This window comes from Schistocerca gregaria, chromosome 5 (genome assembly GCF_023897955.1).
Source record: "Schistocerca gregaria isolate iqSchGreg1 chromosome 5, iqSchGreg1.2, whole genome shotgun sequence".
In the NCBI taxonomy this organism is placed as follows: Eukaryota; Metazoa; Arthropoda; class Insecta; order Orthoptera; family Acrididae; genus Schistocerca; species Schistocerca gregaria.
The window spans coordinates 237,487,692-237,513,928 of NC_064924.1; the positions used below are offsets into that span (position 1 = coordinate 237,487,692).

General features: G+C 48.2%; 6 non-coding genes and 1 pseudogene across 6 annotated transcripts; all 7 read left to right on the plus strand.

The window, feature by feature from the left end:
* The first annotated feature begins 10,843 nt into the window (after positions 1-10,843).
* On the plus strand, positions 10,844-10,961 carry LOC126274533 (5S ribosomal RNA; annotated as a pseudogene).
* A 7,221-nt stretch (positions 10,962-18,182) lies between these two features.
* On the plus strand, positions 18,183-18,301 carry LOC126274817 (5S ribosomal RNA). The gene has a single exon (XR_007550371.1). It is a non-coding gene; the product is annotated as a 5S ribosomal RNA (ribosomal RNA).
* Positions 18,302-19,761: 1,460 nt separating this feature from the next.
* On the plus strand, positions 19,762-19,880 carry LOC126274818 (5S ribosomal RNA). Its single transcript, XR_007550372.1, has one exon. It is a non-coding gene; the product is annotated as a 5S ribosomal RNA (ribosomal RNA).
* A 1,460-nt stretch (positions 19,881-21,340) lies between these two features.
* Positions 21,341-21,459, plus strand: LOC126274819 (5S ribosomal RNA). The gene has a single exon (XR_007550373.1). It is a non-coding gene; the product is annotated as a 5S ribosomal RNA (ribosomal RNA).
* Positions 21,460-22,919: 1,460 nt separating this feature from the next.
* Positions 22,920-23,038, plus strand: LOC126274822 (5S ribosomal RNA). The gene has a single exon (XR_007550375.1). It is a non-coding gene; the product is annotated as a 5S ribosomal RNA (ribosomal RNA).
* A 1,460-nt stretch (positions 23,039-24,498) lies between these two features.
* Positions 24,499-24,617, plus strand: LOC126274823 (5S ribosomal RNA). The gene has a single exon (XR_007550376.1). It is a non-coding gene; the product is annotated as a 5S ribosomal RNA (ribosomal RNA).
* A 1,460-nt stretch (positions 24,618-26,077) lies between these two features.
* Positions 26,078-26,196, plus strand: LOC126274824 (5S ribosomal RNA). Its single transcript, XR_007550377.1, has one exon. It is a non-coding gene; the product is annotated as a 5S ribosomal RNA (ribosomal RNA).
* The last annotated feature ends 41 nt before the right edge of the window (positions 26,197-26,237 follow it).

Sequence of the window (26,237 nt, forward strand, 5' to 3'; positions counted from 1 at the left end):
ATGATGCCCGACGGACGCGGAATAGCGGTGAAGGTGGAAGACACTGATTTTGTAAACATCGGGAACGGAAAACAAGCGTGCCAGGAGCAAATTTTACAACGAGGACATCTGCGAGCTACTAGTCGACAGCAACAACGTCGTGCTGGCAGGTGACTTCAACTGCGTAATTTCACCCAAAGACCAGATCCCGGTACCCAACTTGTGCGCCGAACTGCAGGATTTAGTTAGGCGTCTAAAATTAGCAGACACCTGGCGTCTACTACACCAAAACCACACAGTGTTCACGTACCTGTATAACCGCGGCGGAAGCAGAATCGATAGAGTGTACATAAACAGAGAGATGGCCGCCTCTGTCACACAAGTAGAAGTCTGCCCTTTGATCTTCTCAGATCACTGTGCCTACCAGTGCAAACTCCGTCTACCGAGAAGCAAGCTTCCAGCAGGAAGAGGGACGTGGAAGCTAAATACAAGCCACCTCACGGATGAAAAGCTAAAGCAGGAAATTGCCGACACGGTCCAGGCATGCAGACAGCGGCGAGGCGATTATAATTCCACTACCGAGTGGTGGGTAGAACGAGAGGGCGATACATGTCTCAGCTGTCACTGTCCCAGACGCGAAGCCTTTCCCCAACGCGAAACGCCTGGCCACAATGTGGATCATCGCCATGACGGCACACGCCATCGTCACCAAACGGCAGACAGACAAGGCGCAGTTCCTCACGGACCTGTGGGAGGAACACAGGAGGGCCAAACAACGCTCCAAGTACCGCGAGACCTTCCAGAACTTCCTGCAGGTCCCGCTGGACGCCGCCTTCCGAGACGCCTTCAACACGACGTGACCGACGCCCTCCCACAACACCCACACCCCAGTAGCTGAGGACGTCGCCCACCGAGCCCTCCAAAGCCCCGACGGCAAGAGTGGTGCAGCGCGGAAAGCGTTTGTGAAAAGGTGCACAAAGTGAAGTGCGTAGTTGTAGCAGTGCCAAAGTGAGAGTGACGTGTGCCAATTATAGTCATACAGTGTCCAGTTGCAAAATAAAGTAGGCGAAAGGAAATGACCAGCTATTCAATTAGTGCCAAGGATACAAAGAAGTGTTCTAAGAAAACAACAAAATGTCGATAGTGTATTTCATTTAATTAATGTGTTTGCTCACTCACACCCTCTCTCTCTCTCTCTCTGTCTCTCTCTCTCTCTCTCTCTCTCTCTCTCTCTCTCCCCCTCTCTCTCTCCACTCAAGGTATTTTTTTTTTCGTTTGTCTTTACTTTTTTTTAGATTTTTTTGCCTTTTGATTTGATTTTTTTGATTGCTGCTTTTTTGTGTTTGTTTTTGTTCTATGATTTGATTCGTTGTGTTTTTAATTCCTGTGATATATATATATATATATATATATATATATATATATATATATATATTGCCTATCATGTGCCTAACGTAGCAGGACTCCTAGCAACTAACAATAATTGTAACATTAGACATTCTTTGCACCAAACTCCGTGAAAACTGCCACGTGCACCCTCCCGCACCACATTAATAATTCCCGGCATTCACGAATTTAATAACATAGATGTTACTGGTCTATATTCCCCATTTCGCCTTTGGGAAACATATAGCAAACATACCAAAATAGGTGCATTTCAAATACCATACAGGCAAATTTGTTTTTTGTTCCATTTCACATAAATTTAAAAAAATCGAAGTAAAGCAAGTTTTGTAATTTAAATACATTAAAAACACAAAAAGGAAAATCTATCTGAAGGACACTCAGTGAATAAATGTGTTGTAACTCGACCAAGAACTACCAAAAGAACAATCAGAACAGAAAACGTGAAAATAAATATCACCGTTAAGTAATCAAGTACACCATTTAATGTAAAGATTTGTAATTGTTAAAAATTGTAAATAAAAGTTTAAATACGTTACAAAAAAAAGGTGCTGTTGGGTCCCTCTCTTTTTTTAAATTTTACGTCAATACACCTGCCAGCCCTCTTTTCATACAAACGCTCAGGTGCGACAAAGATGCATCCACAAGCATTTTAAACTACTGTATTAAACATAAGATGCGAAATTACAGTAATGAACTCAATTTGAAGAAGAGGAAGAGTGCTAGGAACTCGTTGAAAATAACGAAACACTGCGAATCGACAGAAGTGCTCTTGAAATGCGTCAGAGCCTACTGTTTAGTAGGAGCGCTAAATTCCAAAAACTAACTACATTAAAAAAAAACCTGTTCCCGTCCGACCACCGAAGATAAGCAACAACGTTAGTATTTGGATCGGCGACCGCCTGGGAACTATGGCTGTCTTCATTTCTTGCTTTTTTGTCGCTATCCCTGCCAGCCCTTTTTTCATGCTACCTTTCTCATGTGACAAAGATGCTTCCATACTGATTTTAAACTATCGTAAGATACGATATTAAGGAACTCAGTTTGAAAAGAGTGCTTCAAGGAAGACTTCGAAAGAGTCTCTGGAAATAACAAAACAGTATGAAGTGACAGAAATGTTGTGAAATACGTCAGGGCATATTGTTTTGTAGCAGTGTACAACGGCAAATTTGTAAACAAAAATTTACCTTTCGTCGTTACAAGAGATGGATACTTTGTCGAACAAACGAATGACAGCCGGTGCAACGAGCAGCTGTGTTGTGCGTCTGGCCCACGTGGCGGCGCGCCTCACTGCGCGTCGCCTTCGGGGTGGAAGGACGTGCTTTGCGTCAAATGCGCCACCGAAAACGGCGATTGCGTGTGTTGGGAGGAGAGGCGAAGCCTTCTTCCGCCGTGCGGCTACTGTATAAGGACGCCAACGGCCATACCATGTTGAATACACCGGTTCTCGTCCGATCACCGAAGTTAAGCAACATCGGGCCCGGTTAGTACTTGGCTGTCTGCCCGCCTGGCAACACTTCGGTGCCGAGCGAGCAGTACTTCCGCGTGCGACTTCGCCGGCGGCGCCTCGCGTGTCGTCTGCTCTTCTCTGCCTAGCGGCTGTATATTTCATCACAGAGTGTAAGTTATGGCAACGGTTTACGATGACAGTGAGGAACGCCAAAATAACATTCAATGTGAGTTCGATCGTTCTGTAGACAAGCCCTCGGCCTTTGAAATCCACCGTTGGATTCTAGAAGATCTGTTGTTAACGCACGATGACGTTCTCGGTATCCAATTCGATACTTTTCTTAACTCTGTGTTCTTGAAGTTGAAACGTTCCGAAATGTGTGATCATGTTGTGTCTGTCAATGACGGTGTCCGAAAATTTCGTCATCTTGACGGTCGCGTAAGCAATGTTAATGTGTCGCATGCTGGCTTTGGCATTAGGCAAATTCGTGTGTTCAACCTACCATTTGAAATTCGAAATGACACAATTGCTCGTTATTTGCGGCCGAATGGCACTGTTTTATCTGTAGTGAAGAAAAAGTGGTCCTCTGCGTACTTGTTTCAAGCAGAAAAAGGAGTGAGAAGTGTAAAAATGGTTGTTAGACAGCACATTCCTTCGTTTGTTTTGGTTAACGGCCACCGCGCGTTCGTTACTTATAGTGGACAGCCACAAACATGTTCTTTTTGTGGTGGCGTTGGCCATTATAGACAGGATTGTCCTAAACGCAAATGGCCTGCCCAGCTGCGTACTGTAGATAATTTGAATGATGCCAGCTTTGCTCCTGTGGCCGCCACGGGTTTGGGTACCGCCCCCCCCCCCCCCCCCCGCGCCGGCGCCCCGTGTAGATGACGCTAACTTTGCTGCCACCCCGATGGCTATGGATGTGTCCACTACCGATAGTGACTCTGCTTCTGTGTCTGCTGTGTTAGATTCAATGTCTCCGGCTCCGGCTGACGGGACAACTATCGAAAATCTGGTAGTAACGAATGTTTCACAAGAGACAGTGTCCGAACCCGTGCAGCAGTCGGCGCGTGATTTAGTGTCGGAACCTGTTTCGTTGTCAGTAACAGTCCCAGAACCGTCCGGTTCTTTGACTGCCCCTGTTACTGTGCCTGCCGGTTCTCCTAATTCCGCTGCTGCTGTGGAATCACAGGCATTTTTTGTAGCACCGAAACCGAGACGGGACGAACATTCGTCTCGTAGTTCAAGTCGGCAACGTGCGCGTAGTGTTGGTCGGTCGCCTCCCTCTGATAGGGGTCTTCCGCGACCCGATCGCAGTCCGTCTCCGGTTGGGCGTTCCCCCGACGCCTCCCGACCGACACGACCCGGTCGGCAGGCTTCCCAACAGCGTGCTTCCCGACGGGACCTTGCCGACGAGCGGCGTTCGTCTCAGGCTCCTGGCTCTGGGCGTCAGCCCGTGGACCAACCACAACAACGGCGCGCTTCTCCTCGCCGTCAGCTGCCTGCCGAAATCAATGTTGCTGATCAAAAACGTGACGTCGCTGTTCGGCACTTAAGGACTGTCTTAAGCCAGCCGGGCGCAGGCGACGACTCCGGGCAACCGACCGACACTGTTTCGGCTGTGTTGACACCGCAATTGCCGACCAAACGTAAGGCGGAAGACACACACCAGCGTCGCGTTTGTCCTTCTGCTACTGAACGTGTGCCGGCTTCTTCTCCTGATGTCGAGATGTCTGTCGTTGGTCCCATGTCGGTGGACTCTAGTGGAACGGATTCTGGGACCGCGCCACCCCCACACCCCCCTCCCGCCGCCCCCCAGGACTGGGCGGCGGACGTGGAGGCCAGTGACGCGACTTAGTGTGTGCAAGTGTTGTTTCCTCCTCTCGCGCACATTTGCATGATCCGTGTTTTTTTTAGCTATTTTATTGCTGCTTCTGCGGTGCCCTCGTTTGGTTTTTTGTTGGTCGTTTTCGCGTGGTCAGCTCCGTTTGCCTTTATTCACCGACCGCCGCAAGATCCTCCGTCGTTATTCGGCGTCGATGTTCTATCTGCTTTAAATGACGGGTTATGGGAGCCGTGCTCTGTTTTCAATGGGGGACGGCCTATCATGGTCGTCTTTTTTAGTGCATTGCGCCGGTTGGATGCTATGGATCCGGCTGACGGGATTTCAACCCGTCTCTCTGGTGTATATTTTATCCTTTTGTGGTGGTTGCCGTTTGCCGATCATTGCTGTTTTTCTCCACATGTAGGGTTTTTTATCTATTGTGCTCTTTTTTAATTGTGTATGGATATTGAGCATTGTTCGTGGATCATTTTAACTGTTAATGTAAACAAATTGAGTGCCCAGTATAAGTTATCGGCTTTGCACACTTTTTTATGTGATTCTCACTGTCATGTCGCGTTATTACAGGAAGTTACGCGTACGGCTCTTTTGTATTTTATTGATTCCACTGCTTTTACCGTTATTGATAATATCATGTCGGATGAACAGACTGGTACTGCCATTTTATTCCGTCCGGGTTTTGATGTCAGTGACGTTGAAATATTGCCCAATGGTCGCGCAATCGCCTGTGTTATTAATGGTGTCACTTTTGTTAATGTCTATGCCCATGCCGGTGATAAACCAGCGCGGAATCAGTTTTACAGCCAGGATCTCTGTCAATTGCTCCATCGCAATACTAATGAATTAGTGCTTGGTGGCGATTTTAACGCCGTTATTGATGGTAGGGATCAGGAGCCGCGCCCTAATTGGTGTCAAGAGTTGCGCACTTTGGTTGACACTTTTCGCTTGCGGGACACGTGGCGTGTGCTCAACCCGGATAAAACACATTTCACCCACTTTTATGCCACCGGACATAGTCGATTGGACAGAATTTGTGTGTCGTTGCCGCTTGCCGCCCATGTCACAAGGGCGGAAGTATTGCCAGTTATTTTTTCTGACCATTGTGGATTTTTGTGTCAGCTTGTTTTACCGCGTGCGCGACCTCCTCGGCGTCCAAATATCTGGAAGCTGAATTGCAGTCTTTTAGATGATGACGCTCTTGCGTCCCAATTTACTGCTTTGTGGCGCAAGCTCTTGCGTGACAAGGGCGACGACGGCAGTACCATCAGGTGGTGGGTGGAGGTAGCGAAGCCGGCCATCAGGCGCTTTTTAATCAATTTTAGTCGCGATGCGGCGCATTGGCGCCGGTCGACGGCGAGTTTTTACCAGTCCTGTTTAAAAGATCTAGCTCAGCGGGTCACTACGTCTCCACAGTTGCTTCCGGTTTTTAATCAGTTTAAAGCTCAACTTCTTGACGATCTTCGCCGGAAGGGGTTTGGGACGGTCACGCGCAGCCAACCTGTAGGTGCCGTTGAGGGGGAACCGCACTCTCTCTACCACCTGAACAGGGAGCGGAGGCGGCGGGAGAGGTTGGTTATTCGTAAGTGGCTCAAACAGGATGGGACGACTACTTCCGACTGGGTGGATATTGAGCGGGAGGTCCATGATCACTTTGCTGCGCTCTTTCACCCAGTAGACGCCGACCCCGGGGCGCTCCGCGATTTTTTGCAGGGGGACCCACATGTTTTAACGCGACAAGACAGGGCCCATCTTAATGCAACTTTTGCTTCTGAGGATCTCTGTGCGGCGGTGAAAAGTAGTCCTAGGGGCAAATCCCCTGGTATGGACGGAATCCCCGCGGAATTTTATTTAAAATTTTTCCCTCTTTTAAGCGATGTTTTAACTGTGATCATGAACGAAATCCATAACGGTGTTGACATCCCGGCGGAGTTTGCGGAAGGGCGTGTTGCACTTTTCCCTAAATCAACCGCGACGCCGCGTATAGACAGTGTTCGCCCTATAACCCTCTTGAACGCTGATTATAAGATTATGGCGCGGTGTGTTACGCACAGGATGCAGGTCGTTCTGCCCAAGGTCATCAGTGAATATCAAACTTGTGCTGTGGCCGACAGGAACATTTTCGATGCCGTCCTGGCTTATCGCGACTGCATCGGATATGTAAAGGGTCACAGGCTCCGAGCGGCTACGATCTTGCTGGTAGACTTTAAAAACGCCTTTGATCGGATCAGCCACTCCTATCTGCGGCGAGTGATGATCGGCCTGGGTTTTGGGTCCAAAGTAACGAAGATGGTGTACAATATCTTGCGTAATGCCACTTCTCGGGTGGTCATCAACGGTATTCCTGGTAGCGTCATCCCCATTGGTCGTTCTGTCCGACAGGGGTGTCCTCTGCCTATGGCGCTTTTCGCCTTGGCGTTGGACCCACTCCTACGTTGTATAGCCCGGGAGTGCCGGGGTATTCGGCTCGGCGACGTTCAGCTGGTATGTCGGGCGTATGCTGATGACCTGGGGGTCTTCATTGATCACCCAGAGGATCTTGATCGCTTGCGTGGTGTTTTGGACCGTTTTGAGAGGGCGACGGGGGCTATCGTCAACCCTCGTAAGACTGTCTTGCTTCCCCTTACACCTCGATTACGCACTGTCAGCGGCGATTGGTTTTGTGTGAAGCAACAGCACACGGTGCTCGGTGTCATTCTAACTGACAACACACAGCGTATGGAAGCTCTTAATTGGCGTTCCACATTATACAAGATCGGAGCTGTTGCTAAACTCTACGCCTCTCGGAACCTGGCGCTTCGTCAGAAGGTGGCTCTCATTAACACGAATATCTTCGCCAAAGCGTGGTATCTGGCACAAGTTCTCCCAGTGCCAAAAGAATTGGAAAGGGCCATCCAACAAGCAGTTTATTGGCTGCTATGGAAGGGCGATATTTTTAAGGTCTCCTTGGCGACGTGTACTTTAAGCTTGCAGGAAGGGGGGCTAGGTTTGGTTGACTTCCGATCTAAGTGTGCGGCGCTCCTTGTGAAACGGACCACAGAGGTGATTGACAAGGGGCCGCACAGTCCGACAGCTGCCTTGTTTCGACATTACCACCCACCATCAGTAGTAGCCCCTGTTTCAATCAGTCACATTCCGTATGTGTTGTATTTCGTGTGCCGCTATTATGTTTACAATAGTTATCTTGTGTTTGGTGACGTCTGTACATGTAGTGTTACTGAGATAATTCGAGCTCTTCGAGGGACGCCGATTAGGAACAAATGGGAATATCGGTTGCCACAGCATGATTGTAAGCTGGTGTGGAAGAACCTTGCTACCGCCGCCGTCCCTGCCGCCGTTCATGCAACTTGGTATAAAGTGGTCAACCGGACTATCCCGACAAATGCCAATCTTTGTTCTATTGATTTGATTTCTTCGGGAGAGTGTGAATTGTGTGCAGAGGAGGACACTATCGAACATCGTTTTGTGTGTGACAAATTTCGTGTGGTCTGGGACATTGCCTGTGACATGGTTCGTCTGATTAACAGGGTGGACAGGCGGCACGTGACAGCCATGGACGCCATAGTGCCTCAGTGCGCGGCTTACCCGGCCACCAAAAGGAATGCGACGTTATGGATTCTTGGACATACAGTTTACTGTATCTTTACCCTGAAAGAAACTGATGCCGTCGATTTTCTATCCTATTTGTGGACGGAACACCGTCAGGACCTTGCTCGTGCAGCTTATACTCAGACTTTTGCCAATTTTTTGCGTGTGGCCTTGGACCATGCCTATGCTAAATTGTTGATATCTACATAGGACTGCCTACCAATTTTGACTTTTATCGCGTTATCCTCCAGTGGTAATGCCGGTGCTATGAATTATGTTGCTTCGACGGGACTTTGCTTACGACGGAACTTTCTTTCTACGAATGATGGATCTAAATTTGAATGCCAATGTGTGTTATATGGAACGAACATTATCGACAACGTATCCTGTTCTCGGGTTATGTGGATGTTTTATTAGTAGGAGTTAACTTGTGCTTTATTTATCTGTTTTTCTTTGTTCTGAGGACATTTTTTTTTCATTTTTTCTCCCAAGAGACTGAGGAGACAGTGTCGAGAAGGACATTTTCCTTACTTTTACGTGTGCATGTACGTTGGATTCCTTATACTTTCTGTGGGTGGACGTTTTTCAGTTTGTGATTCTTCTCGCCGTCATATCCGAAGAACATTGGCGGAGACGGTTTGATTAGATTTATTTTTTCTTTCCTAGTGTGATATACATTTTCGGCAGATACTGCGTTCTGGTGGCCATGGAAGTTGGCGACCACTTTCCGCCGTCGTTCAAGCGAGCTTTTACGGTGTGGAGACATTTTTATTTTCCGTTTTGAAGTATAATTTGAGTGATTTTAACGTTTTTGTTCTCAAGTTTTGGAGAAACCATTTTCTTTTGATTCGTATACAAGACGCAGTACCGCATCATGGTCCATGCGCGCATCGCCGAAGAAGGCATTACTAGCCAATGCGTCTACCAGTCCACCTATAAGGAGCCAACAGCACCCTTATAGATAGCATTTGAAGCTCGCCAATCAGAAGGCATTTCATGGAGAGTGTAAAGGCCGAGCTATAAGGGGAGTTGGGAGGCCCGTAAAAAAATGGAAAGAAAAAAAAAACGAAAAAAAACAAGAAAAATAAAAACAAAAACAATGGAAAAAAGGTGCTGTTGGCTCCCTCTCTTTTTTTAAATTTTACGTCACTACACCTGCCAGCTCTCTTTTCATACAAACTCTCAGGTGCGACAAAGATGCTTCCACAAGCATTTTAAACTACTGTATTAAACGTAAGATGCGAAATTACGGTAACGAACTCAGTTTGAACAAGAATGCGGGGAGGAAGAGTGCTAGGAACTCGTTGAAAATAACGAATCACTGCGAATCGACAGAAGTGCTCTTGAAATGCGTCAGAGCCTACTGTTTAGTAGGAGCGCTAAATTCCAAAAACTAACTACATTAAAAAAAAAAACCTGTTCCCGTCCGACCACCGAAGATAAGCAACAACGTTAGTATTTGGATCGGCGACCGCCTGGGAACTCTGGCTGTCTTCATTTCTTGCTTTCTTGTCGCTACCCCTGCCAGCCCTTTTTTCATGCTACCTTTCTAATGTGACAAAGATGCTTCCATACTGATTTTAAACTATCGTAAGATACGATATTAAGGAACTCAGTTTGAAAAGTGCGCCAAGGAAGACTTCCAAAGAGTCTCTGGAAATAACAAAACAGTATGAAGTGACAGAAATGTTGTGAAATACGTCAGGGCATATTGTTTTGTAGCAGTGCACAACGGCAAATTTGTAAACAAAAATTTACCTTTCGTCGCTACAAGAGATGGATGCTTTGTGGAACAGCCTGTGTCTTGTGTGCGTGTTTTCGCACCTTTCCACGGCACGGCGCAGCACAGAGCTGCTCTGGTAGCTCCGAACGGCCGCACACGGCGCCTCGGACATGCCGGTTCGGCCCGCGCCCATCTCGCAGATGTTTCTCGTGCTTGTGCTGTCATATGGACCGCGACCCGAGCGGCAGCGAGCGGCAGTCGGGACAAGTCGGGACGGAAGGGGACAGCCGAGAATGCACCGTGCGAATTACGCAAATATCTGGAAGCGCGACGAGTGTCAGGCAGGTGAGACCGCTTCCCTCTGTCTTCATTTCTTGCTTTCTTGTCACTACCCCTGCCAGCCCTTTTTTCATGCTACCTTTCTCATGTGACAAAGACGCTTCCATACTGATTTTAAACTATCGTAAGATACGATGTTAAGGAACTCAATTTGAAAAGAGTGCGCCAAGGAAGACTTCCAAAGAGTCTCTGGAAATAACAAAACAGTGTGAAGTGACAGAAATGTTGTGAAATACGTCAGGGCATATTGTTTTGTAGCAGTGCACAACGGCAAATTTGTAAACAAAAATTTACCTTTCGTCGCTACAAGAGATGGATACTTTGTCGAACAAACGAATGACAGGCGGTGCAACGAGCAGCTGTGTTGTGCGTCTGACCCACGTGGCGGCGCGCCGCACTGCGCGTCGCCTTCGAGGTGGAAGGACGTGCTTTGCGTCAAATGTGCCACCGAAAACGGCGATTGCGTGTGTTGGGAGGAGAGGCGAAGCCTTCTTCTGCCGTGCGGCTACTGTATAAGGACGCCAACGGCCATACCATGTTGAATACACCGGTTCTCGTCCGATCACCGAAGTTAAGCAACATCGGGCCCGGTTAGTACTTGGCTGTCTGCCCGCCTGGCAACACCTCGGTGCCGAGCGAGCAGTACTTCCTTGTGCGACTTGGCCGGCGGCGCCTCGCGTGTCGTCTGCTTCCTTTGCCACGTGGTTAAACTTCTACTGACTGTAAGTAATGGATTTGGTTTATAATGACAGTGAAGAGAGACAGAACAATGTTCAGTGCGAGTTTGATCGTTCCGTAGAAAAACCCTCGGCTTTTGAAATTCATCGTTGGTTAATTGAGGATTTGTTGTTGTCTACTACTGACGTACTCGGTATTAAGTTCGATACGTTCTTAAATTCTGTGTTTTTGAAACTCAAATCTTCCGATCTGTGTGATGCTGTTGTTTCTGTTAATGACGGTATTCGCAAATTTCGCCACCTTAACGGAAATATTAGTAATGTAACTGTGTCTCACGCTGGTTTTGGTGTTCGACAAATACGGATCTTTAACCTTCCGTTTGAAATTCGCAACGACACTATTTCTCGTCACTTGCGGCCATATGGCACTGTGTTATCTGTTGTGAAGGAGAAATGGTCGTCTGCATACAATTTTCAAGTCGAGAACGGTGTGCGGAGCGTGAAAATGGTTGTCAGGCAACACATTCCGTCCTTTATTTTGGTCAACGGCCACCGTGCGTTTGTGACTTATAGTGGACAGCCTCAAACTTGTTCATTTTGCAATGGTGTCGGTCATTACCGGCAAGACTGCCCGAAACGCAAACGGCCCGCTCAGTTACCGATTGACGACAGTTTGCGTGGGGCCAGCTTTGCCTCTGTCGCCGCCACGGTCTTAGGTACAGCCCCCCCTCCCCCCCACCGCATCTTCGAGCCGCGTGGCCGATGCTAACATCGCTGCCGGCGCGGTTGCCATGTATGTGTCCCCTCCCAGCAGTGACCTTGTTTCTGAGTCTGAGGATTCTGCACAGGCTACGGCTACTGTGCAGGCTGCCGAAATTCTGTCTCTGCCCGATGTTTCACTTGCAACTGTGTCCGAACCCGCGCCTACGTCGGCGACTGATTTAGTGTCGGCAGCTGTTTCGCAGACTGTGTCGCTACCGGAATTCTCTGGTACGGTGACTGACTTCGTTGACGTGGCCGCCAGTGCTCCCGTTCCCACTGCTGCCGTGGACTCGCAGGATTTTTTTGCGACTCCGAAACCGCGGCGTGATGAATTTCCGTCTCGAAGTTCTAACAGGCAACGAGCACGCAGTGTCGGTCGGTCGCCTTCCTCAGGCAGGGGGTTTACACGACCGGACCGCAGCCCGTCTCCGGCTGATCGTTCCCCCGCCGCTTCCCGGCAGTCGCGGGTTGGTCGGCAGGACTCACAACAGCGTGTCGCGCGTCGGGACCTAGACCCCGAGCGGCGGCAGTCTCAGGCTTCCGGCTCCGGGCGTCACACACAGCAATCACAACATCAACAACAACAACGGCGTGCCGCTTCTCGCCAGCGTTTGCCTGACGATCCTAACGTTGCCGATCAGAAGCGTGATGTCGCTGTTCGACATTTACGAACCGTTTTAAGTCAGCAGCCCGTTGGTTCCGATTCAGTTGTGACGGCCGACACGGCTTTGGCTGTGGCGACGCCGCAATTGCCGACGAAACGGAAGGCCGAAGACACCCACCAGCGTCGTGTCTGTCCTTCTGCCCCCGAGCGAGTGCCGACTTCTTCCGACGTGGAGATGCCCGCCGTTGATCCTTTGTCGGTAGCTTTCGGTGGCGCAGATTCTGGGACCGCGTCCACTCCCACTCCCGTCCACCCCACTGCGTGGGCGGAGGACGTGGAAGGTGGTGAGACGACTTACTGATTCCTTTGTTGTCCCCTAATCCGGTTGACGGGAATTAAAACCCGTCTTTTTAGCATACCTTTTATCCTTCTGGTGGCTGGAATTCCGTCCATGTCTGCTGTCTGTTTTTAAATGAGGAGTTTTTTGTGCTTGTGTCTTTTAATTGTGTATGGAGCCTGAGCGTTGTTCGTGGAATATTTTAACTATCAATGTTAACAAGCTGAGTAATCCACACAAGTTGTCGGCCTTACTCGCTTTTTTACATGATTCCCATTGTCATGTGGCATTCTTACAGGAAGTTACGCATCAGGCTCTGTTGTTTTTACTTGACAATTCTGATTTTACTGTCGTTGATAATATAATGTCGGACGAACAGACTGGTACTGCCATCTTAATTCGTCCAGAATTTGATGTTGACAATCTTGAAATATTGCCAAATGGCCGCGCTATTGCATGTACCATTAACGGTGTTGCTTTTGTTAATGTGTACGTTCATGCTGGTGACAAACCAGCGCGTAATAATTTTTATGGTCAGGATCTTCGTCAACTTCTCCATCACAATCGTACTGACTTAGTGATTGGTGGTGACTTTAATGCAGTAATTGATGGTCGAGATCAGGCGCCGCGTCCTAACTGGTGCCAGGAATTGCGTACGTTGGTTGACAGCTTTCGGCTCCGGGACACGTGGCGTGTCCTTAATCCGGACAAGACGCATTTCACGCACTTTTACGCCACCGGTCACAGTAGACTCGACAGGATCTATGTGTCTTCGCCGCTCGCCGCCCACGTCCGGAAGGCGGACGTGTTGCCGGTCATTTTTTCAGACCATTGCAGCTACTTGTGTCAGCTCCTCCTACCGCGTGCGCGCCCTACTCGGCGCAACAATACTTGGAAATTTAACTGTAGTCTTTTGGACGATGCCAGTCTCACGTCTCAGTTTACTGCGTTGTGGCGCAAGCTCTTGCGTGATAAAGGCGATGACGGCAATACTCTCGTTTGGTGGGTGGGGGTAGCCAAGCCGGCTATTAGGCGTTTTTTAATCGATTTTAGTCTCGATGCGGCGCTCAGGATCTCGCTCAGCGGGTCACGGCGTCTCCTGACTTGCTTCCTGTTTTTAATCAATTTAAGGCCAAGCTCCTCGATGATCTTCGTCGGAAGGATGCTGGGGCTATCGCGCGGAGCCAACCGGTGGGTGACGTAGAAGGGGAACCGCTCTCTCTTTACCACCTACACAGGGAGCGCCGGCGGCGCGAGCGTTTGGCTATCCGTAAATGGATCCAGCAGGACGGCACGTCCACCTCAGATGGTGCGGCCATTGAACGGGAAGTTCACGCGCATTTTGCGACGCTCTTTAGACAAGTGGACGTAGACGCCGCGGCGCTGCGCGATTTTTTGCAGAGAGTGCCACGTGTGTTAACGAGACAGGATAGGGCTGTTTTAAATGAACCTTTTACCTTTGATGACTTAGATGCAGCTGTGAAACGGAGTCCTAGGGGCAAGTCCCCTGGACTGGGCGGGATTCCCGCAGAATTTTATTTAAAATTTTTCCGTTTTTTAAGTCGTGTTTTTATTGACATCATGAATGAGATCCATAACGGCGTTGATTTTCCCGCGGAATTTTCCGAAGGGCGCATTACACTCATTCCGAAATCGACCACAACACCACATCTCGACAGTGTTTGTCCGATAACCTTACTGAACGCCGACTATAAAATTATAGCACGGTGCATCACTCACAGACTGACGAACGTTATGCCGAAGGTGGTGAGTGAACATCAGACGTGTGCTGTCAGGGACCGTAACATTTTCGATGCTGTCCTGGCGTACCGGGACTGCATCGGCTATGTTAAAAGTCACAGGCTCCGGACGGCTGGGATAATGCTGGTCGATTTCAAAAACGCCTTCGATCGGATTAGTCACACCTATCTGCGGCAGGTGTTGGTCGGTTTTGGATTTGGCACTAAAATGACGAAGATGGTGCACAATATTTTGCGGAATGCCACGTCGCGGGTCGTAATCAACGGAATTGCCAGTCGTGTGATTCCGATTAGCCGTTCAGTTCGTCAGGGTTGCCCCTTGTCAATGTCGCTCTTCGCTTTGGCGTTGGATCCGCTCCTCCGCTGTATCGCCCAGGATTGCCGAGGCATTCGCATTGGTGACGATCAGCTGATCTGCAGGGCGTATGCCGACGACCTCGGCGTGTTCCTTGATCAGCCAGAGGACATTGACAGGCTGCATGGTGTTTTGCAGCGATTCGAGAGGGCAACGGGGGCTGTCGTCAATCCTCGGAAAACTGTTTTGCTCCCTCTTACACCTCGACTGCGTACTGTCCACGGCGACTGGTTTTGTGTCAAGCAACGGCAGACGGTTCTCGGTGTCATTCTGACTGACAATATGCAGCGTATGGAAGCTCTTAATTGGCGGTCCACGCTGTACAAGGTTCGGGCTGTTGCAAAATTGTATGCCACTCGGAATTTGGCGCTCCGTCAACGGGTGGCTCTTATCAACACGCAGATTTTGGCAAAAGCGTGGTATCTGGCACAAGTCCTACCTGTGCCGAAACAGCTGGAAAGGGCCATTCAACAAGCGGTCTATTGGTTGCTGTGGAAGGGTGACATTTTTAAGGTCTCCCTGGCAACCTGTACCTTGAGTCTGGCGGAGGGGGGGCTGGGTTTAGTTGATTTTCGCCACAAGTGCGCGGCGCTCTTCGTGAAGCGGACAACGGTGGTGATTGACAAGGGGCCGTGCAGTCCGACGGCTGCCTTGTTCAATGCATATCGCCCACCATCTGTGATTGCTCCGGTCTCGGTCGGTCATATTCCGTACACCTTGAACTTCGTACGCCGGTATTATATTAATAACAGCTATCTAGTGCTTGGTGATGTCCGTGCGTGCAGTGTCGGTGACATTCTTCGCGCTCTTCGGGGCTCGCCAAGCAGGAATAAATGGGAGTATCGGCTACCTCAGCATGACTGGAAGGTGGTGTGGAGAAACCTCGCCGCCGCCGTCATTCCGGCCCACGTTCACGCGACGTGGTATAAAGTGGTGAACCGCACATTTCCAACTAACGCTAAGCTGCACTCTATCGATCTGATTTCTTCGGGTGTCTGTGATTCGTGTCCTGAGGAGGACACCATCGAACACCGATTCGAGTGTCGAAAATTCCGTGTTGTTTGGGATATTGCGTGTGACATGGTGCGCTTAATCAACAGGGTGGACAGGCGGCAGGTGACGGGCTTGGACGCCATCGTGCCTCAGTGCGCAGCTTATCCGGCCGCCAAACGAAATGCCACACTTTGGATTTTGGGACATACGATTTTTTGTATTTTCACCCTGAAATTGACTGATGCTGTCGATTATCTGTCTTACCTGTGGGCGGAACATCGTCAGACACTTGGTCGACCGGCTTATTCCCTGACTTATGCCAATTTTTTGCATGTCGCTTTAGCCCATGCGTTCACCAAATTGTCACTTACCCTATGAGACTGCATACCCGATCTTGACATTTCTACTTTTCCTATCTGGCAGTAATGATAATACTAATGTTGACGTGATATGACGAACCCTTGCATGTCATCGGACTTGGCTTCTTGGATAATGATTTATGGCACGGTAAAGCTGTGTTTATATGGACCGTACATTAGCGAAAACGTCATAATGACATACAGTTCTGTGAATGGAGTTTTGTCCGTCACAGTTCTTTTCTGTTTTCTTTCCTTTGCTTTTTTTTTTTCTCGTGTTGTTTTTATTTTCTCGCGACGCGTGAGGAGACAGTATCAGGGAGATAAATTTATCACAGTTGGTGTGTGCCTAAATGTTGGATTCCCTCCTGTTACTGTGCGTCGACGTTTTGCTTTTATTCTTTATGTCCCATCCATCGAACATTAGCGGAGACGTTTTTCTTGGGACTTTATTTTTTCCGGTAGAATCTCCTTTTTTTTGGCGGATGCAGAGAAAAAAAAAATGGTGCTGTTGGCTCCCTCTCTTCTTTTAAATAGTATGTCAAAAAAAAAAAAAAAAAAGGTGCTGTTGGCTCCCTCTCTTCTTTTAAATTTTATGTCACTACACCTGCCAGCCCTCTTTTCATGAAAAACTCTCAGGTGCGACAAAGATGCTTCCACAAGCATTTTAATAAAATAAAAAAAAAAAAAGAAAGAGGTGCTGTTGGCTCACTCTCATTTTTTCCTTTTAAAAAAAAAAAAGGTGCTGTTGGCTCCATCTCTTCTTTTAAATTTTATGTCACTACACCTGCCAGAAAAAAAAAAAAGGTGCTGTTGGCTCCCTCTCATTTTTTCCTTTTTACGTCGCTACACCGGTCAGCCCTCTTTTCATACTAACACTCAGGTGTGACAAAAACAAAAAAAAAAAAAAAGGTGCTGTTGGCTCCCTCTCTTCTTTTAAATTTTATGTCACTACACCTGCCAGCCCTCTTTTCATGAAAAACTCTCAGGTGCGACAAAGATGCTTCCACAAGCATTTTAAACTACTGTATTAAACGTAAGATGCGAAATTACAGTAATGAACTCAGTTTGAACAAGAATGCGCGGAGGAAGAGTGCTAGGATCTCGTTGAAATTAACGAAACACAAAAAAAAAAAAAAAGGTGCTGTTGGCTCCCTCTCTTCTTTTAAATTTTATGTCACTACACCTGCCAGCCCTCTTTTCATGCAAACTCTCAGGTGCGACAAAGATGCTTCCACAAGCATTTTAAACTACTGTATTAAACGTAAGATGCGAAATTACAGTAATGAACTCAGTTTGAACAAGAATGCGCGGAGGAAGAGTGCTAGGATCTCGTTGAAAATAACGAAACACTGCGAATCGACAGATGTGCTCTTGAAACGCGTCAGAGAGTACTGTTTTGTAGGAGCACTAAATTCCAAAAACTAACCACATTAAAGAAAGACCTGTTCCCGTCTGACCACCGAAGAAAAGCAACAACGTCAGTATTCGGATCGGCGACCGCCTGGGAACTCTGGCTGTCTTCATTTCTTGCTTTCTTGTCACTACTCCTGCCAGCCCTTTTTTCATGCTACCTTTCTCATGTGACAAAGATGCTTCCATACTGATTTTAAACTATCGTAAGATACGATATTAAGGAACTCAGTTTGAAAAGAGTGCGCCGAGGAAGACTTCCAAAGAGTCTCTGGAAATAACAAAACAGTATGAAGTGACAGAAATGTTGTGAAATACGTCAGGGCATATTGTTTTGTAGCAGTGCACAACGGCAAATTTGTAAACAAAAATTTACCTTTCGTCGCTACAAGAGATGGATACTTTGTCGAACAAACGAATGACAGGCGGTGCAACGAGCAGCTGTGTTGTGCGTCTGACCCACGTGGCGGCGCGCCGCACTGCGCGTCGCCTTCGAGGTGGAAGGACGTGCTTTGCGTCAAATGTGCCACCGAAAACGGCGATTGCGTGTGTTGGGAGGAGAGGCGAAGCCTTCTTCTGCCGTGCGGCTACTGTATAAGGACGCCAACGGCCATACCATGTTGAATACACCGGTTCTCGTCCGATCACCGAAGTTAAGCAACATCGGGCCCGGTTAGTACTTGGATGGGTGACCGCCTGGGAACACCGGGTGCTGTTGGCTCCCTCTCTTCTTTTAAATTTTATGTCACAACACCTGCCAGCCCTCTTTTCATGCAAACTCTCAGGTGCGACAAAGATGCTTCCACAAGCATTTTAAACTACTGTATTAAACGTAAGATGCGAAATTACAGTAATGAACTCAGTTTGAACAAGAATGCGCGGAGGAAGAGTGCTAGGATCTCGTTGAAAATAACGAAACACTGCGAATCGACAGATGTGCTCTTGAAACGCGTCAGAGAGTACTGTTTTGTAGGAGCACTAAATTCCAAAAACTAACTACATTAAAGAAAGACCTGTTCCCGTCTGACCACCGAAGAAAAGCAACAACGTCAGTATTCGGATCGGCGACCGCCTGGGAACTCTGGCTGTCTTCATTTCTTGCTTTCTTGTCACTACTCCTGCCAGCCCTTTTTTCATGCTACCTTTCTCAAGTGACAAAGATGCTTCCATACTGATTTTAAACTATCGTTAGATACGATATTAAGGAATTCAGTTTGAAAAGAGTGCGCCAAGGAAGACTTCCAAAGAGTCTCTGGAATAATAAAAACAGTATGAAGTGACAGAAATGTTGTGAAAAACGTCAGGGCATATTGTTTTGTAGCAGTGCACAAGGGCAAATTTGTAAACAAAAATTTACCTTTCGTCGCTACAAGAGATATATACTTTGCCGAAAAGCCTGTGTCTTGTGTGCATGTTTTCGCACCTTTCCACGGCATGGCGCAGCACAGAGCGGCACTGGTAGCTCCGAACGCCCGCACACGGCGCCTCGGACTCGCCGGTTCGGGCCGCGCCCATCTCGCAGATGCTTCTCGTACTTGTGCTGTCATATGGACCGCGACCCGAGCGGCAGCGAGCGGCAGTCGAGCTAAGTCGGGACGGAAGGGGACAGCCGAGAATGAACCGTGCAAATTACGCAAATATCTGGAAGCGCGACGAGTGTCAGGCAGGTGAGAACGCTTCCCTCTGTCTTCATTTCTTGCTATCTTGTCACTACCCCTGCCAGCCCTTTTTTCATGCTACCTTTCTCATGTGACAAAGATGCTTCCATACTGATTTTAAACTATCGTAAGATACGATATTAAGGAACTCAGTTTGAAAAGAGTGCGCCGAGGAAGACTTCCAAAGAGTCTCTGGAAATAACAAAACAGTATGAAGTGACAGAAATGTTGTGAAGTACGTCAGGGCATATTGTTTTGTAGCAGTGCACAACGGCAAATTTGTAAACAAAAATTTACCTTTCGTCGCTACAAGAGATGGATACTTTGTCGAACAAACGAATGACAGGCGGTGCAACGAGCAGCTGTGTTGTGCGTCTGACCCACGTGGCGGCGCGCCGCACTGCGCGTCGCCTTCGAGGTGGAAGGACGTGCTTTGCGTCAAATGTGCCACCGAAAACGGCGATTGCGTGTGTTGGGAGGAGAGGCGAAGCCTTCTTCTGCCGTGCGGCTACTGTATAAGGACGCCAACGGCCATACCATGTTGAATACACCGGTTCTCGTCCGATCACCGAAGTTAAGCAACATCGGGCCCGGTTAGTACTTGGATGGGTGACCGCCTGGGAACACCGGGTGCTGTTGGCTCCCTCTCTTCTTTTAAATTTTATGTCACTACACCTGCCAGCCCTCTTTTCATGCAAACTCTCAGGTGCGACAAAGATGCTTCCACAAGCATTTTAAACTACTGTATTAAACGTAAGATGCGAAATTACAGTAATGAACTCAGTTTGAACAAGAATGCGCGGAGGAAGAGTGCTAGGATCTCGTTGAAAATAACGAAACACTGCGAATCGACAGATGTGCTCTTGAAACGCGTCAGAGAGTACTGTTTTGTAGGAGCACTAAATTCCAAAAACTAACTACATTAAAGAAAGACCTGTTCCCGTCTGACCACCGAAGAAAAGCAACAACGTCAGTATTCGGATCGGCGACCGCCTGGGAACTCTGGCTGTCTTCATTTCTTGCTTTCTTGTCACTACTCCTGCCAGCCCTTTTTTCATGCTACCTTTCTCAAGTGACAAAGATGCTTCCATACTGATTTTAAACTATCGTTAGATACGATATTAAGGAATTCAGTTTGAAAAGAGTGCGCCAAGGAAGACTTCCAAAGAGTCTCTGGAATAATAAAAACAGTATGAAGTGACAGAAATGTTGTGAAAAACGTCAGGGCATATTGTTTTGTAGCAGTGCACAAGGGCAAATTTGTAAACAAAAATTTACCTTTCGTCGCTACAAGAGATATATACTTTGCCGAAAAGCCTGTGTCTTGTGTGCATGTTTTCGCACCTTTCCACGGCATGGCGCAGCACAGAGCGGCACTGGTAGCTCCGAACGCCCGCACACGGCGCCTCGGACTCGCCGGTTCGGGCCGCGCCCATCTCGCAGATGCTTCTCGTACTTGTGCTGTCATATGGACCGCGACCCGAGCGGCAGCGAGCGGCAGTCGAGCTAAGTCGGGACGGAAGGGGACAGCCGAGAATGAACCGTGCAAATTACGCAAATATCTGGAAGCGCGACGAGTGTCAGGCAGGTGAGAACGCTTCCCTCTGTCTTCATTTCTTGCTATCTTGTCACTACCCCTGCCAGCCCTTTTTTCATGCTACCTTTCTCATGTGACAAAGATGCTTCCATACTGATTTTAAACTATCGTAAGATACGATATTAAGGAACTCAGTTTGAAAAGAGTGCGCCGAGGAAGACTTCCAAAGAGTCTCTGGAAATAACAAAACAGTATGAAGTGACAGAAATGTTGTGAAGTACGTCAGGGCATATTGTTTTGTAGCAGTGCACAACGGCAAATTTGTAAACAAAAATTTACCTTTCGTCGCTACAAGAGATGGATACTTTGTCGAACAAACGAATGACAGGCGGTGCAACGAGCAGCTGTGTTGTGCGTCTGACCCACGTGGCGGCGCGCCGCACTGCGCGTCGCCTTCGAGGTGGAAGGACGTGCTTTGCGTCAAATGTGCCACCGAAAACGGCGATTGCGTGTGTTGGGAGGAGAGGCGAAGCCTTCTTCTGCCGTGCGGCTACTGTATAAGGACGCCAACGGCCATACCATGTTGAATACACCGGTTCTCGTCCGATCACCGAAGTTAAGCAACATCGGGCCCGGTTAGTACTTGGATGGGTGACCGCCTGGGAACACCGGGTGCTGTTGGCTCCCTCTCTTCTTTTAAATTTTATGTCACTACACCTGCCAGCCCTCTTTTCATGCAAACTCTCAGGTGCGACAAAGATGCTTCCACAAGCATTTTAAACTACTGTATTAAACGTAAGATGCGAAATTACAGTAATGAACTCAGTTTGAACAAGAATGCGCGGAGGAAGAGTGCTAGGATCTCGTTGAAAATAACGAAACACTGCGAATCGACAGATGTGCTCTTGAAACGCGTCAGAGAGTACTGTTTTGTAGGAGCACTAAATTCCAAAAACTAACTACATTAAAGAAAGACCTGTTCCCGTCTGACCACCGAAGAAAAGCAACAACGTCAGTATTCGGATCGGCGACCGCCTGGGAACTCTGGCTGTCTTCATTTCTTGCTTTCTTGTCACTACTCCTGCCAGCCCTTTTTTCATGCTACCTTTCTCAAGTGACAAAGATGCTTCCATACTGATTTTAAACTATCGTTAGATACGATATTAAGGAATTCAGTTTGAAAAGAGTGCGCCAAGGAAGACTTCCAAAGAGTCTCTGGAATAATAAAAACAGTATGAAGTGACAGAAATGTTGTGAAAAACGTCAGGGCATATTGTTTTGTAGCAGTGCACAAGGGCAAATTTGTAAACAAAAATTTACCTTTCGTCGCTACAAGAGATATATACTTTGCCGAAAAGCCTGTGTCTTGTGTGCATGTTTTCGCACCTTTCCACGGCACGGCGCAGCACAGAGCGGCACTGGTAGCTCCGAACGCCCGCACACGGCGCCTCGGACTCGCCGGTTCGGGCCGCGCCCATCTCGCAGATGCTTCTCGTACTTGTGCTGTCATATGGACCGCGACCCGAGCGGCAGCGAGCGGCAGTCGGGACAAGTCGGGACGGAAGGGGACAGCCGAGAATGAACCGTGCAAATTACGCAAATATCTGGAAGCGCGACGAGTGTCAGGCAGGTGAGAACGCTTCCCTCTGTCTTCATTTCTTGCTATCTTGTCACTACCCCTGCCAGCCCTTTTTTCATGCTACCTTTCTCATGTGACAAAGATGCTTCCATACTGATTTTAAACTATCGTAAGATACGATATTAAGGAACTCAGTTTGAAAAGAGTGCGCCGAGGAAGACTTCCAAAGAGTCTCTGGAAATAACAAAACAGTATGAAGTGACAGAAATGTTGTGAAATACGTCAGGGCATATTGTTTTGTAGCAGTGCACAACGGCAAATTTGTAAACAAAAATTTACCTTTCGTCGCTACAAGAGATGGATACTTTGTCGAACAAACGAATGACAGGCGGTGCAACGAGCAGCTGTGTTGTGCGTCTGACCCACGTGGCGGCGCGCCGCACTGCGCGTCGCCTTCGAGGTGGAAGGACGTGCTTTGCGTCAAATGTGCCACCGAAAACGGCGATTGCGTGTGTTGGGAGGAGAGGCGAAGCCTTCTTCTGCCGTGCGGCTACTGTATAAGGACGCCAACGGCCATACCATGTTGAATACACCGGTTCTCGTCCGATCACCGAAGTTAAGCAACATCGGGCCCGGTTAGTACTTGGATGGGTGACCGCCTGGGAACACCGGGTGCTGTTGGCTCCCTCTCTTCTTTTAAATTTTATGTCACTACACCTGCCAGCCCTCTTTTCATGCAAACTCTCAGGTGCGACAAAGATGCTTCCACAAGCATTTTAAACTACTGTATTAAACGTAAGATGCGAAATTACAGTAATGAACTCAGTTTGAACAAGAATGCGCGGAGGAAGAGTGCTAGGATCTCGTTGAAAATAACGAAACACTGCGAATCGACAGATGTGCTCTTGAAACGCGTCAGAGAGTACTGTTTTGTAGGAGCACTAAATTCCAAAAACTAACTACATTAAAGAAAGACCTGTTCCCGTCTGACCACCGAAGAAAAGCAACAACGTCAGTATTCGGATCGGCGACCGCCTGGGAACTCTGGCTGTCTTCATTTCTTGCTTTCTTGTCACTACTCCTGCCAGCCCTTTTTTCATGCTACCTTTCTCAAGTGACAAAGATGCTTCCATACTGATTTTAAACTATCGTTAAATACGATATTAAGGAATTCAGTTTGAAAAGAGTGCGCCAAGGAAGACTTCCAAAGAGTCTCTGGAATAATAAAAACAGTATGAAGTGACAGAAATGTTGTGAAAAACGTCAGGGCATATTGTTTTGTAGCAGTGCACAAGGGCAAATTTGTAAACAAAAATTTACCTTTCGTCGCTACAAGAGATATATACTTTGCCGAAAAGCCTGTGTCTTGTGTGCATGTTTTCGCACCTTTCCACGGCATGGCGCAGCACAGAGCGGCACTGGTAGCTCCGAACGCCCGCACACGGCGCCTCGGACTCGCCGGTTCGGGCCGCGCCCATCTCGCAGATGCTTCTCGTACTTGTGCTGTCATATGGACCGCGACCCGAGCGGCAGCGAGCGGCAGTCGGGACAAGTCGGGACGGAAGGGGACAGCCGAGAATGAACCGTGCAAATTACGCAAATATCTGGAAGCGCGACGAGTGTCAGGCAGGTGAGAACGCTTCCCTCTGTCTTCATTTCTTGCTATCTTGTCACTACCCCTGCCAGCCCTTTTTTCATGCTACCTTTCTCATGTGACAAAGATGCTTCCATACTGATTTTAAACTATCGTAAGATACGATATTAAGGAACTCAGTTTGAAAAGAGTGCGCCGAGGAAGACTTCCAAAGAGTCTCTGGAAATAACAAAACAGTATGAAGTGACAGAAATGTTGTGAAATACGTCAGGGCATATTGTTTTGTAGCAGTGCACAACGGCAAATTTGTAAACAAAAATTTACCTTTCGTCGCTACAAGAGATGGATACTTTGTCGAACAAACGAATGACAGGCGGTGCAACGAGCAGCTGTGTTGTGCGTCTGACCCACGTGGCGGCGCGCCGCACTGCGCGTCGCCTTCGAGGTGGAAGGACGTGCTTTGCGTCAAATGTGCCACCGAAAACGGCGATTGCGTGTGTTGGGAGGAGAGGCGAAGCCTTCTTCTGCCGTGCGGCTACTGTATAAGGACGCCAACGGCCATACCATGTTGAATACACCGGTTCTCGTCCGATCACCGAAGTTAAGCAACATCGGGCCCGGTTAGTACTTGGATGGGTGACCGCCTGGGAACACCGGGTGCTGTTGGCTCCCTCTCTTCTTTTAAATTTTATGTCACTACACCTGCCAGCCCTCTTTTCATGCAAACTCTCAGGTGCGACAAAGATGCTTCCACAAGCATTTTAAACTACTGTATTAAACGTAAGATGCGAAATTACAGTAATGAACTCAGTTTGAACAAGAATGCGCGGAGGAAGAGTGCTAGGATCTCGTTGAAAATAACGAAACACTGCGAATCGACAGATGTGCTCTTGAAACGCGTCAGAGAGTACTGTTTTGTAGGAGCACTAAATTCCAAAAACTAACTACATTAAAGAAAGACCTGTTCCCGTCTGACCACCGAAGAAAAGCAACAACGTCAGTATTCGGATCGGCGACCGCCTGGGAACTCTGGCTGTCTTCATTTCTTGCTTTCTTGTCACTACTCCTGCCAGCCCTTTTTTCATGCTACCTTTCTCAAGTGACAAAGATGCTTCCATACTGATTTTAAACTATCGTTAAATACGATATTAAGGAATTCAGTTTGAAAAGAGTGCGCCAAGGAAGACTTCCAAAGAGTCTCTGGAATAATAAAAACAGTATGAAGTGACAGAAATGTTGTGAAAAACGTCAGGGCATATTGTTTTGTAGCAGTGCACAAGGGCAAATTTGTAAACAAAAATTTACCTTTCGTCGCTACAAGAGATATATACTTTGCCGAAAAGCCTGTGTCTTGTGTGCATGTTTTCGCACCTTTCCACGGCACGGCGCAGCACAGAGCGGCACTGGTAGCTCCGAACGCCCGCACACGGCGCCTCGGACTCGCCGGTTCGGGCCGCGCCCATCTCGCAGATGCTTCTCGTACTTGTGCTGTCATATGGACCGCGACCCGAGCGGCAGCGAGCGGCAGTCGGGACAAGTCGGGACGGAAGGGGACAGCCGAGAATGAACCGTGCAAATTACGCAAATATCTGGAAGCGCGACGAGTGTCAGGCAGGTGAGAACGCTTCCCTCTGTCTTCATTTCTTGCTATCTTGTCACTACCCCTGCCAGCCCTTTTTTCATGCTACCTTTCTCATGTGACAAAGATGCTTCCATACTGATTTTAAACTATCGTAAGATACGATATTAAGGAACTCAGTTTGAAAAGAGTGCGCCGAGGAAGACTTCCAAAGAGTCTCTGGAAATAACAAAACAGTATGAAGTGACAGAAATGTTGTGAAATACGTCAGGGCATATTGTTTTGTAGCAGTGCACAACGGCAAATTTGTAAACAAAAATTTACCTTTCGTCGCTACAAGAGATGGATACTTTGTCGAACAAACGAATGACAGGCGGTGCAACGAGCAGCTGTGTTGTGCGTCTGACCCACGTGGCGGCGCGCCGCACTGCGCGTCGCCTTCGAGGTGGAAGGACGTGCTTTGCGTCAAATGTGCCACCGAAAACGGCGATTGCGTGTGTTGGGAGGAGAGGCGAAGCCTTCTTCTGCCGTGCGGCTACTGTATAAGGACGCCAACGGCCATACCATGTTGAATACACCGGTTCTCGTCCGATCACCGAAGTTAAGCAACATCGGGCCCGGTTAGTACTTGGATGGGTGACCGCCTGGGAACACCGGGTGCTGTTGGCTCCCTCTCTTCTTTTAAATTTTATGTCACTACACCTGCCAGC